The sequence below is a fragment of the Prionailurus viverrinus genome, chromosome D1, assembly GCF_022837055.1.
Source record: "Prionailurus viverrinus isolate Anna chromosome D1, UM_Priviv_1.0, whole genome shotgun sequence".
Lineage (NCBI taxonomy): Eukaryota > Metazoa > Chordata > Mammalia > Carnivora > Felidae > Prionailurus > Prionailurus viverrinus.
In genome coordinates, this window is record NC_062570.1 from 91,822,891 (window position 1) to 91,835,600 (window position 12,710).

The 12,710-nt window shown below is 35.0% G+C and overlaps 1 pseudogene; it reads left to right on the top strand.

The window, feature by feature from the left end:
* LOC125146534 (dynein axonemal assembly factor 11-like) overlaps positions 1-12,710 on the top strand; it is a 115,806-nt pseudogene that overhangs the window by 36,601 nt on the left and 66,495 nt on the right.

The following is a 12,710-nucleotide window of genomic DNA, read 5'->3' on the forward strand; positions in this document are numbered from 1 at the left end:
ATCATGGGAGGTGGAGCTGCATGTAGACCATTAGCTAATGTTTTTTTTTCCCACTTATTAGCAAAAGATGAAGGATGTGGATATATCATGAAAAACAATGAATTATGATGATCACTTTAGTAGCTCTGGATATCCTAATAATCTCAAAGAATTTCTTCTCTATCATAGGATGCTACCAATTTCATATCATCTTAGTTTCTCTCTCTCTCTCTCTCTCTCTCTCTCTCTCTCTCTCTCTCGGAACATATTAAATTAATCCTCTAAATAAAGATGCTTGGGGAGGTCCACTTAAAGCCAGAGATAACCCTGTTGCTTTTCCCAGTTCTTGTACTTTGTGGGTTTTCTACTTTACAGGTAGTTGATGCTGATATCATGTATTTATGATTGCTCATGTTATACAAGTCAAGCTTGTCCTTGAATGCATATCTCAGATGTTCCTGATAAACATCAAGGACACTAAAGCAACCTTAAAACAAAGGTGGTTAATATTAGATAAATAGTGGAATATAGTCAGCCTCATTTCAAAATAACTGAGAAAGTCCCTTTGGATTAATAACTCTTAGATTTGGAACATTCTTTTAGAGGCGTGTGCCTGCAATTAGAGTTTCTGTTGGCAGGTAGATTTCCAGATTCTATAGGTGGATTATAAAATCTCTTGGTATAGACACAGATGGACAAGGGGACTGGGGTCTAAGATAAACACTCAAAAGTGTGTGTTGACTTATTTTTTTTCAAACATGAATTGTATATGTATACATGCACACATGAACACACACATAATGGAATATTAATCAGCCATAAAAAAGCATAAAATCTTGCCAGTTGTGACAACATGGATGGACCTAGAAGGTATTATCCTAAGTGAAATAAATTGGACAAAGAAAAATACCATATTGTTTCACTTATATACAGAACCTTAAAAAACAACCAACAACAAAAAAAACAACAAGCAAAACAAAACAGAAGGAGATTCATGGATACAAGAAACAAACTGTTGGTTACCAGGGTGGAGAAGGGTAGGGGCAAGAGAAATAGATGAAGGGGATTAGGAAATACAAACTTTCAACTATAAAATAAATATGTTGTGTGGATGTAAATTACAACATAAGGAATATAGTCAATAATATTGCAATAACATTGCGTGGTGATGGATGGTAATTAGACTTATGAGGATCATTTCATAATGTATAAAATTTCAAATCCCTATGATGATGTATGGTTGAAACTAATAGGATATTGTATGTGAATTATACTTCAATAAAAAATCACTTCAGGCATGTATTTACAATGGAGTATTTCCTTATTATTTTGAAATGATTCTGACTAAATTCTGCTATTTGTCTAATATTGACTACTATTTCTTTTGTCTTAAGGTTGCTTTAGTATGCTTGATATTTATCAGGAATATCTGGAGTATGCATTCAAGGACAGTCTTGAGTATTATAAATGTATGACACTGGCATCAATTACTTATTAACTAGAAGAGAAAGCTCACAGAGGTATAAGAATTGATAGGCAGTCAGAAGACTTGAGTATAAAATCCATCTCTGATACTCGTCTGCTACATTTTCCCCACTAAGAATATAAAGCTCTTTTAGCCTTGATAACTTTACTTTTGAAATGTTGGTAACTATTCTACCTGGCGTGTTTGGATAAACAAAATGTCTATAAATATATATTCAATGCATAAAAAGTGCCACAGAGATGTAAATGTATTATTATAGACCAAATACCAGGGATATTTTTCCCTATTTCATGGGTTTATGGAGAATATGTAATATAGTACACATTATTTCTAAGTGTTTTCCTTTTTAGAACAAGGGACAGCTACTCCAGCAAGCTGCCATTATAATTTCTTATTTGCACGGAAAAATAGCATCTGAAATGTGTCTGATGTTACCTCTATTAACTACTGTAAAATTAGAAAATACATGTTGTTAGGTGTGGGACTTTTTCAGTTGCTTTGTGTGCCTAAGATCTCCTTCATGTCTCTGCTTCTTTCTTACTCCCAATATTTCTATAAATTCTGGAGTAACTTCACTGTCGGCAGTTGTCTGTAAACAGGAGCCACTTTGAATGTAACAGGGTATTTAAAATGGTATCTTTTTCTTAACCATGAAACTTTAAACAATATAACTTTAACCATATAAACTTCAAACAATAACTACTAAGGTTTTTGTCATTTAATATCTTAATGAAATAACCCATGCCCTATCCCATGTGCCTTGAGTCATTCTGAACATTTTGGGAAATGTCTCTGATCTAGTTCTAAATCCTAACTGTGGTTCTATTATATTTATTCATTACATAAATATTTACAGGATTCCTAACATGTCCAATTGTTGTTATGGCCCTTAGAAACAGCACTTAATCAGACAATTCTCTGCCTTCTTGAAACTTATTCTAAGTGAGAATATGAACAATGTATGAATGTTAATGAAATCAATATTTGAAAATGGAAGAATGTAGCTATTGTAACACTCAACACATTTGACATATAGAACCAAAACCAAAACCAAACCAAATTCAACAAATAACAGCTTTGGACAACAAAATCCAGGCAAAGGTATATGAATAATAAAGATCTTAATAATAAAGCCACCAAGATAAAGAGATAACTGCCGAGGGTTTTATCCATATAAATGTACAACTGAAATTAAGCAACTGGGGAATTATGGTTAGGAAAACACACTCAAACAGAGCACAGCAAAATTACTAACATGAAGTGAGTGGTTTGTGAAGAAGGAGAAGTTAGACGTGTAATATCTAAACTTTAAAACTGCAGTTAGGGTTGCCTAGGTGGCTCAGTCGGTTAAGCATCCGACTTTGGCTCAGGTCATGATTTCATGGTTCATGAGTTGGAGCTCCGCATTGGGCTCTGTGCTGATGGTGTGGCACTTGCTTCTGATCCTCTGTCCCCATCTCTCTCTGCCTCTCTCCCACTCGTTCTCTCTCTCCCTCTCTCCCAAAAATAAATAACCTTAAAAAAATCTTATAATGTAAAATCCAGGATGACAGCCATCTCTTTAGGAAAATTTCTTAAAATCTCAGATGGCATTCAAATTCATTAAATGTTCTTCATCTTTGACTAAATTTGTATATGTTTAAGTTTGATAATATCTAAAATGTAGTATGTAGCATGATTGTACTTTTTTTTTTATTTAAAAATTTTTTTTTCAACGTTTTTTATTTATTTTTGGGACAGAGAGAGACAGAGCATGAACGGGGGAGGGGCAGAGAGAGAGGGAGACACAGAATCGGAAACAGGCTCCAGGCTCCGAGCCATCAGCCCAGAGCCTGACGCGGGGCTCGAACTCACAGACCGCGAGATCGTGACCTGGTTGAAGTCGGACGCCTAACCGACTGCGCCACCCAGGCGCCCCTGTACTTTTCTTTTTTAAAAATGTTCACTTATTTTTGAGAGATGGTGGGTTCAGGCAGAGAGGGAGAGAGAGAATCCCAAGCAGGCCTCCTCCTGCCAGTGAAAAGCTCCATGCAGGGCTTGAACACATGAACCAGGAGATCATGCCCTGTGCAGAAATCAAGAGTTGAGCACTTAACTGACTGAGCCACCCAGATGCCACTGACTATACTTTTCTAAAATTATTTCTGTGGTATGAATTTAAGTATTTATGTATCTATCTATTATCTATCTACCTATCATCTGTTTCTCTGTATTATATATTCATAGGGTGGTGATTATCAGAAAATATTAGTTGTTTATTTTTATGACTGTGTTTTTCTATAGAAGTAAGTACTATTTGCACATAATATGGGAGTGTATTTGAAGTTCATAATTATGAATTTATAGTAACAAATTGTGACTTATCCAGTAGCTCTTGCTATTGAAATATATACATAAAGAGTGTGAAATAGTTGCATCTTGGTTTGGTATTTTGCTAGATGGGTATGAAAATTAAAAGTATCAAGTCTGGGTGGTGCAGTCAATTGGGTGTCTGACTCTTGATCTTGGCTCAGGTCATGATTTCATAGTTCGTGAGTTTGAGCTCTGCATCAGGCTCTGTGCTGATTGGCACAGACCCTGTTTGGGATTCTGTCTGCCCCACCCTACTTGTGCTCAAAATAAATAAATAAATAAACTAAAAAAAATATCAAGATGAGCTGTAGTATTGGCAAAAATCTTCATGAAATAACAAGCTGTGGGATCTGAGCTGGGAAAATAAGAAATATAGAAAGGTGAAGAATCGTGGAATACAAAGAAGAGACTTCAGAAGACTGAGTTCTGTACATATGGACTAACAGTCACCATGTGTGGAAGAAATACAGTGTGTGGTGAAAGCATCATGTGACTTAATCAGTGATTATGGAAGTTACAAAAATTCAGATAATGACAAGATCCAGGATGAGGACAAAATGAAATGTAACTCATCTGGAATGACGAAGAAAGCAATCGCTGATGATGTGCGAAGGAGGAGCAAGAATACAGTTTGAGATGACCTCATTAGAAGGTGAAGTCAGTAAAGATAATGGGTGTACTTAGTGGGGAGAGGAAGTAGAACAGCCTCTTACATGTTCAATGAAACAATACTGTGAAGAAGTTACAGGAGGTGTCTTACCATCTCGAATTCACAGATAAGCAAGTTGAGTTTCAAAGCAGCTATGTAACTTATTCTGAGTAACTTGGCTTCCAACCTAGCTAACCCAGGATGAAAGCTCTCATTTTCTAATTTCTACTATCTCATATATCCAGGAAGCTTAGAACTTCAGTACTTTCTTAGACTTATTATGTGAAAAAGCTCTTTATATATTTAAAAAATTAATTACATATGTGTAAGGGGCTGTCACTCCCATAGGGTGATACAGGCTGTTGGATGGATTGGAGAGCACATATAGCATATTTTCTTCTCTGTGGCTCTTTGTGCCCTGTATCCCATAAAATAGAACAATGGATTCAAAGTTAACTTTATAAAGTTATATTTTAAATGTAGTCACAAAGTAAGTAAGGGCTGTTTAAGATTACAGTGTAATCTGTCTTAGGTTCAGAACAAGCAACAGGGCTCTGAAAGCCGGGAGCATAGAACAAGGACTTTGAATACATGTATCGGCCTTATAGAGGTGTGGAGTTGAGCAGAGGGCTTATGAAACATTGTGGCAACACATTAGCACAAAATTTTTTCTACAATTTGTAAAAAATACAACATCTGTGAAGTGCAGTAAAGCAAGGCACAATAAAATGAGGTATACCTGTAATATTCACTGTAAATTCTGCAGATTAATAGAGATGAAATAATTATAGAAAGGGAGAATTAAGATTAACAACTAACATTTATTAAGCCTACTATTTAACAAGCCTTATGGTGCCAGGCACCATTGTAACCACTTCATCAGTTGTTACCTTATTTAATTTTCAACCATTATAAGATGTAGCTATTATCCCACAGATGAAGAAATTGAAGTTTAGATGATTAAGGAGCTTCTGCAGTTACACAGGCAGGAAGAGTCAGAATCAGACCATCAGATTATATGTGTGCACAACTAAACACGGAGTAATCCTATGGACTAGAAGCTTTATACCAGTATGACATGATTTCATCTTTTTCAACTCCCAGCGAGTTAGATATTACAATTTTCATTTTATATTTGGAGAACTGGAGGCCTGCAAAACTAACAGGTTAAGTCAGAGTTCAGGATAGACAGAAAATGTCATTGTTGCCACCTTTATGGACTAGGTGATATCATGGTTCATTTAAATTTTAGCATTAGTCACAGAAATTAAGCATAGTCATATATCAGGAGATTGTTCTATCAAATCCTTCTGGAATGCAATGCAATTTTCATTAGAAAATACTATTGTCAGGGGCGACTGGGTGGATCAGTCGGTTAAATGTCCAACTTTGGCTCAGGTCATGATCTCGCAGTCCATGAGTTAGAATTCTGCTTTTGGCTCTGGGCTAACAGCTCAAAGCCTGGAGTCTGTTTTGGATTCTGTGTCCCCCCTCTCTCACTACTCCTCCCCCGCTAGTGCTCTGTCTTGCTCTGACTCTCCAAAATAAGTAAATGTTAAAAAAAGCTAGGAAAATAATATCGTCAGTTCGAGTTAGGTCTCTGGATAGTGTTGTAGTTGCTGCATGTTTACACGGAGTTTGACAGTATACATCAAACATAATAGTAAGATAAATGGATGCAAAGGATTACTTCATTTTGGGGCTAGTAGAAGTAAAATAGAATGTCAGAATAATTTGCATTATCAAACAGCAGGAATCTCACTTAACCACATCCAGAATAAAAAAAAAATTGGCTGAGTATAGAAAAAAATGAATGTTCATGTTTTAATTATTGTTGAGGTTTATAGGTTATATGTATAAAAAGGAAAAGAAGGGGCGCCTGGGTGGCTCAGTCGGTTGAGCCTCCGACTTCGGCTCAGGTCATGATCTCGCGGTCTGTGGGTTCAAGCCCATGTCGGGTTCTGTGTTGACAGCTCGGAGCCTGGAGCTTGCCTCTGATTCTGTGTCTGCCTCTCTCTCTGCCCCTCCCCCGCTCATGCTCTGTCTGTCTCTCTCTGTCAAAAATAAATAAACATTTTAAAAAAAAGGAAAAGAAAAGATGAAAAGTAATTCACAGCTACGCTATTAACTGTGTTAGCCGCCTGCCTAAGGTATCACTCAGATACAATGAAGGACTGGGGTAAAAGTTAATAGCAGATCTGGTTTTCAGAATTGATAGAATTTTACCATTAGATTTTAAGATTTGAGCTGAGAGATTCCAAATGCAATGGGAATATGCCTTCCCTTTTCTCTGCCTTAAAAAAATGCACTAAACATCCACAACAGAGGCACAGATGATTAGCAACTTCCTGCAAGGTTTAGAAGGAAAGGTCAGAAGTTCGATATCTGAGCATTTGGACTTTTCAAGGAAAGAAATATCACCTTCAGAAATGGCCCACCAAATTTAATAACAGGTTGTTTGTGTGTGTGTGTGTGTGTGTGTGTGTGTTTTCTTATCTCCCAACTCCATCACAACTGCTGCATTTTTAATCTTTCTCCATGTCGGTTCACCCAAACATCTTTTTCCCCCATTATTTTCTTGTTCTTTCTTTTCTTTTTTTAACAACAAAAACTCCAACAGAGTGCATTTCATTGTAATCTGTGTAAAAGGCAACACATGCCTTTTAAATCATTTTTCAAAATTAATTTTGCTTTAGTTAACGTTCTCCGATGAGAGCTCAGAGGTTTGGTGCGTTCTCTATGCTTCCTTTAGAACCGCCAAGAGGGTAAGAAACATAAGCTTGGTACTTAGGAGACAAAGCGGATTCTGCAGCTGAAGCATTTCCCAGTTTGATGGCTACAGCCACATTTGTCTATGTAAAAGCAAACGATCTAACTCATCACATCTGCTCCCTATTTATCTTCAAGTCACATTTGCTGACTTTACCAACAAAAACAAGTTGTGCTTTTATCCTTGGAGTTGGCATAGCAGAGTTTGATACAGACCAGGAAGACTCTGAGAGTGTTGCTTTGTCTCTTCCCTCCTAGATCATCAGCAACATAATCACATAAATCCAACTGCTACTCTTCATTGTGAGGACTTAGAGGCCGGGAAAGCAGGGAAAGTTGCATTTTAAATGACATTCTGCTTTTGAGGATTATTACTATTTTTTAAGAGATCGCCATTATTCCTGAAACTTCTGATAAATTACAATGACACATATAGTTAAATAACTCTGGGGCATGGCTTGCCTTTCATCATCTCTAATATGTAAAATGTCAAGTTAAAGAAAACATGACTCTGAGGGGTATTCCTAGATAATTACTCTGAGATTAAAAATAACAACAAAGAATTTCCTAAGGGGGTTTCTTTGTACACATTTTCTCTGAAACAGAATTGCTAAAAATACTACTACTTAAGTGGGGAAAATGGTATATTGATTTTGTAGAATCTTCTGTTTTTTGAAATAGTGTTTATTTTTATTTCTACCATTATTCTTTAAATTATTAATATTCATATTTCAGTTTTATAGAGTGCACCCTGTTTAAATTGTACAAATGCACACATAATTTTAATTGAATTTTCAAACCAATATTGAAAGGTAAATATTATATTCTGTGTATGTTATGAAAAATATCAGGCTTATAAGGTAAAGTATGGAGACCAAGATTATATAGTTAGTGGTAAAGCTGGCCTTTTGCTTTCAGGTTTCTGAATTGAAGTTAGTGTTCTTTTTGTCTTTGTCAGAATTTTTCAGGTTTAATTTTGTACAGTTACCTTTTATGCCCACTGTTATGAAATAGTGCTATCAAGTGAAAATATCATTGTGTTTTATTTGTTCTGTTGAGAAAAAAGAAATTAGGTCCTACATTTAATTTAGGAAAATAATTTTTTAAACATCTTAATATAATTAGATTCAACCTAAAATATTTTATTTCGGGGGATTTTATGATTATGCCATATGGTATGATATCAATGATATCAAACAGAAGATATGATATAGCAAAGCAGTGGATAAAGTCTGCAGCTAGTACAATACAAATGGGTAAACTTCAAAAGTGTGGGCTTTCTTGTTATTTCTCCAGTTTTTCTTTCAAGAGTGGGTCTTTTCAGTTTTATATACAAAGGGCTATGCTGTAGACTAAGAAACTGATAAAATACAAATTCCATTGATGTAAGCAATAATATGACATGTAAGTAATAATGAGAAAGCCGACTAAATCTCATTTCTATCTTGTTTCATCCTATACACTCACAAAAAAAGAAGCTTGCTCCTGTGCCTAAAATCTATTCTTTTTACTTTTTTTTTGTATTTTGTATTTTTTCATATTTAACCTACTTTATTTTAGTACTTAGCATACTTTGGGAATATATATATACATATGTAAAATGTTAATTTATTTTTGAGAAGGGAGAGGGGGCAGAGAGACAGGGGGACAGAAGATCCAAAGTAGGCTCTGTACTGACAGTTGAGAGTCCGATGTGGGACTCAAACTTACAAATTGTAACATCATGACATGAGCTGAAGTCAGACACTTAACCAACTGAGCAACCCAGGCACCCTCTTTGTGTGTGTGTGTGTGTGTGTGTGTGTGTGTATACACACACACATATATATATATAAACATATATATAAACATATATATAAATAAATATATATATATATATTTTAAAGTTTGTTTATTTGTTTATTATTTTGAGAAAGAGAGCAAGCAGGGGAGGGGGCAGAGAGGAGACACAGAATCTGAAGTAGGCTCCAGGCTCTAAGCTGTCAGCACAGAGCCCGATGGCGGGCTTGAACTAACTGTTAGATTGTGACCTGAGCCAAAGTCAGATGATCAGCAACTGAACCACCCAGATGCCCCATTTATTTATTTATTTATTTTGAAAGAAACAGAGAGAGCATGAGCAGGGAACAGTCAGAGAGAGAGGGAGAGGGGGAGAATCCCAAGCAGGATCTACCCAAAGTACAGAGAGCCCCATGTGGGGCTCCAGCTCATGAAACTGTGAGATCATGACCTGAGCCGAAATCAAGAGTCGGACACTTAATTGACTGAGCCACCCAGGTGATCCTATCATTATATTTTTAAAGTGAATGACCAAACATAAAGTTGACTGGGTGTATAGGTGGAATGTCAGAGTTTGCATACTATCTTAATTTATGTTAGGTTTGTTTGTTCTCTTGGGTAAATGGTCAACAGGGAGTGTCTAAGCAGACTTTTTTTTATAAAAGTCCATTATTAGGATTAATGGCCTCATTTTATATAATTATAAGCATATATAATTATAGAAATGACATAATTATAATATGGTATTTCATTTAATTATGTGAAAGTAACTCAAAATATGTCTGTTAGCCATCTGGATGTCTTCTTTGGAAAAGTGTCAGAATAGGTGTAATGCAAAATTTGACTCAAAATACTGTCATTGAACAATAGCTAGAACCATACAATTTATTATCCATATGTGGACATTTCTGGGAGTGGAAGCTTATTCTTAAAATAAATAAAATAATATAAATTTTGAAAAAAAACTATTGAACAACAAAATATTTTTATTATGTTGATGGCTTTCTAGAAGTTATTTTCAAAATTATTTTCCACATAATGTATGCATTTAAAATATAACATCTATATATTATAATATCATAAACAAAAATTATTGATTATTTGGATTTTGTAAATAGGTAAAATTATTATTTTATTAAGTTTATTTATTGATTTTGAGAGAGAGAGAGAGACAGAGAGAGAGAGAGAGAGAGAGAGAGAGAGAGAGGGCTTGAACAGGGGAGAGGCAGAGAGAGAGAATCCCAAGCAGGATCTGTACTATCAGTAGAGAGCCTGATGTGGGGTTTGATCTCACAATCTCATTAACTGAGAGATCATGCATGACCAGAGCTGAGATCAAGAGTCAGACACTTAACAGAATGAGCCACCCAGGTACCCCAGCAAAATATTATTTATTTTTTCTCATAATTAAAATAGGTTTAATTATTATCTCTATCCTTTTTTTTAAAGCTGTGTCATCTAGCACTGAATCACTGGTATTTTTCTTAAGAATATTGTTTTTAGTTTCTATTATTAAAATTTAAAGTTATGAAAAGGTGAATATTATAGCTAACCAGTTTGAAATGCTTGGTACTCAACTGCTTCTCCTCTGTAGACGATATTTTGACTTAAGGAAATATTTCTTCAGTGGATCCTGAGGTCTTTCTACCCTCAACACTAACACAAATGTAAGATATATATGTTCCAATTTATTTGCATATTGGAATATGCATGTATATTATATACACACATATTATTATATATACATAGACATATAATTATAAACTTTGTCAAATACAGTTACTATTTAAATATATTGTTGCATCCAATTATGATTATTTTTCTTTTCTCCCTTAGAGCTAGATTTGGCTTAGTGACCAAGTTCTGGCAAATGAAATATAAGCAGAAGGGTTTTTTGTTTGTTTGTGATTTCCAAAAGAGATTCCTTAAAGAGAGAGAGCACATGATTCCTCATCTTTATTCTTTTTGCTGTCATTTCACAAGTCACAGTTAACTATGAGATGGCTTCTAGGGTCGCAGTGTATGATATTAAAAAGAAATGTCCTGGTTAATATCGTCGACCTGCCATGCCAACCCCTGACTGCCAATTACATATGAGAGAAAAATAAAATTTCATTTTGTTCATTTTGGAGTTTTCTAATACATGTAGTCAAACCTGATTTTTATATACATACTCACAAAACAAATTCATAAATCCCCTTTCTCAAATAAAAAGAAAACAAGGTTAAACAAAATACATATATACACAGGAATAAAGTGGTGCAAGTAAGAATGGAAGTGGACCATTGGTGTCAAGTTTTCACAAATAAAAACCTGTTATTTTGGATGAAGCAGTAGTGACAGGACGTTCACCACCATTGGTTCCAGGTTGGCAACTAATAGCCAAATCTTATTCTGATAGTTGGACACATAGAGAAGTCAAGTACAACCCCAACTGCCTGATCTAGCAAGTTCAATTTTACTCTCACCTCTTTCATATTCTAGTATTGAGCTGGCTCTGTACCTACAGTAAGATCAGGATGGGACTCAAATTCCTGTATGTATCTTCTTGGGCAACTGAGCAGAGAAATACCAATTTCTTTCTGGTTTGGTAACCCTAACAAAGTTATGTCCTAAAAATGCTTGAGATCATTGCCAATAGTCAACTGTTCTTATCTCAAATGGTTACTTCTTAATGACTTGAGAAGAAAAAAGAGGGAAAGACTTTAAGTAGAAGGGAGTGAGCAATAGGGGAGGAAAGGAAAAGTAGGAGGAAGGGTAGACTATAGACCTTAAGAAAGTACAAGGTTTTAGCTGTTAGAAGTCTAATGAAGTTCACAATTGATTCTATTACAGTAAAACCTTGGATTGCAAGTACCTTGTTCTGTGAGTGTTCCGCAAGATGAGCAAACATTTCAAATAAATTTTAACTTGATGCATGAGTGATGTCTTGCAATACGAATAGTTCTGTGACACTAAACGGCACATGATCACATCTGAGCCAATGGTTCTTGAAATTTGCTTTGGTATACAAGTGCTTTGGACCACAAGCATGTTTCCAGAATGAATTTTGCTCACAAAGGTTTTACTGTATTTCAAAACCACTGGTTTGGTTTCTCCTTACTTCCTGAGTGAGGAATGTAACTGTAAGTACATATTCTACAGAATATAATGTAGTGATAAGCAGGAGGAAATACTATAATAGATTTTAATTCAGAGTTTACTTTGAATTGAAAGTTTTGCGATATACTAGGAATGTGGCCTCTTACATGTGATCTGTTTTCTCAGCTATAGGATGCACATAAGAGTAAAGTGAAGCACGAATAAATTGATTTCTTTCCTTATTTTTTTTATTTTTTGGGGAAAAAATCACACTGTGATGGACAAACTCTGAGTATAGAGCTATAAAAACTCAAAAAACATAAATAAATTGAATCACATTATATATTGACATTTATAACTCTCTCTGGGGTTGAATGAACAACTGAGAACATAACAAAAAATCTCATAAGACTATTGAGAAATAATCAAAAATAATTTTATAAATTGTATAAGATTTACCAAAATGTCCATTGTCATTTTTAGTTGTTATTCTTTATCAATCACTCTTGCTATATCTCAGGTAATTTTATTTACTAAAAGTTCTATTTTATAGCAAATCATTGTAATATATTCATGCAGGTGTTAGCAGGATATTAAGGGAATGCTTAAGTCATT